Genomic DNA, 1638 nt, shown 5'->3' on the forward strand with positions numbered 1-1638 from the left:
TGTAGGATAACGTTGCATAGAAAACAAAAATTTTCCTACCGCGAACACGCAATCCAAGCCAAGATGCAATCTAGAAGACGGTAGCAACGAGGGGGTATCGAGTCTCACCCTTGAAGAGATTCCAAAGCCTACAAGATGAGGCTCTTGTTGCTGCGGTAGACGTTCACTTGCCGCTTGCAAAAGCGCGTAGAAGATCTTGATCACGATCGGTTCCGGCGCCACGAACGGGCAGCACCTCCGTACTCGGTCACACGTTCGGTTGTTGATGAAGACGACGTCCACCTCCCCGTTCCGGCGGGCAGCGGAAGTAGTAGCTCCTCTTGAATCCGACGAGCACGACGGCGTGGTGTCGGTGGTGGTGGAGAAGTCCGGCGGAGCTTCGCTAAGCGTGCGGGAAGTGGAGGAGCGGGGCGGCTAGGGTTTGGGGAGAGGGGGCGCCGGCCACTATAGGGGTGCGGCCACCTTGGTGGTGTTTGAGGTGGCCGGCCCCCTCCCCTTGTCCCTCATTATATAGGTGGAACCCCAAGAGGTGGTGTCCAAGTCTTCGAATAAGACCCGAACCAAATCCTTCCATAGGAGGGGGCAATCCTAGCCCAACTAGGACTCCCACCCAAAGGTGGGATTCCCACCTCCCATGTGGGGGGTGGCCGGCCCCTAAGGGGAGTCCACTTGGGACTCCTCCCCCACTAGGGTTGGCCGGCCATGGGGGTGGAGTCCCTTGTGGACTCCACCTTCCTTGGTGGTTTCTTCCGGACTTTTCTAGAACCTTCTAGAACCTTCCATAGAACCTTCCGCGACATTTTATTCACATAAAATGACATCCTATATATGAATCTTATTCTCCGGACCATTCCGGACCTCCTCGTGATGTCCGGGATCACATCCGGGACTCCGAACAAATATTCCAACTTCATTCCATATTCAAGAACTACCATTTCAACATCCAACTTTAAGTGTGTCACCCTACGGTTCGAGAACTATGCGGACATGGTTGAGTACTCACTCCGACCAATAACCAATAGCGGGATCTGGAGATCCATAATGGCTCCCACATATTCAACGATGACTTTAGTGATCGAATGAACCATTCACATACATTACCAATTCCCTTTGTCTCGCGATATTTTACTTGTCCGAGGTTTGATCTTCGGTATCACTCTATACCTTGTTCAACCTCGTCTCCCGACAAGTACTCTTTTACTCGTACCGTGGTATGTGGTCTCTTATGAACTCATTCATATGCTTGCAAGACATTAGACGACATTCCACCGAGAGGGCCCGAGTATATCTATCCGTCATCGGGATGGACAAATCCCACTATTGATCCATATGCCTCAACTCATACTTTCCTGGATACTTAATCCCACCTTTATAGCCACCCATTTACGCAGTGGTGTTTGGTGTAATCAAAGTACCTTTCCGGTATAAGTGATTTACATGATCTCATGGTCATAAGGACTAGGTAACTATGTATCGAAAGCTTATAGCAAATAACTTAATGACGAGATCTTATGCTACGCTTAATTGGGTGTGTCCATTACATCATTCATATAATGATATAACCTTGTTATTAATAACATCCAATGTTCATGATTATGAAACTAATCATCCATTAATCAACAAGCTAGTTTAAGAGGC

The sequence above is a fragment of the Lolium rigidum genome, chromosome 4 (assembly GCF_022539505.1).
Source record: "Lolium rigidum isolate FL_2022 chromosome 4, APGP_CSIRO_Lrig_0.1, whole genome shotgun sequence".
In the NCBI taxonomy this organism is placed as follows: domain Eukaryota; kingdom Viridiplantae; phylum Streptophyta; class Magnoliopsida; order Poales; family Poaceae; genus Lolium; species Lolium rigidum.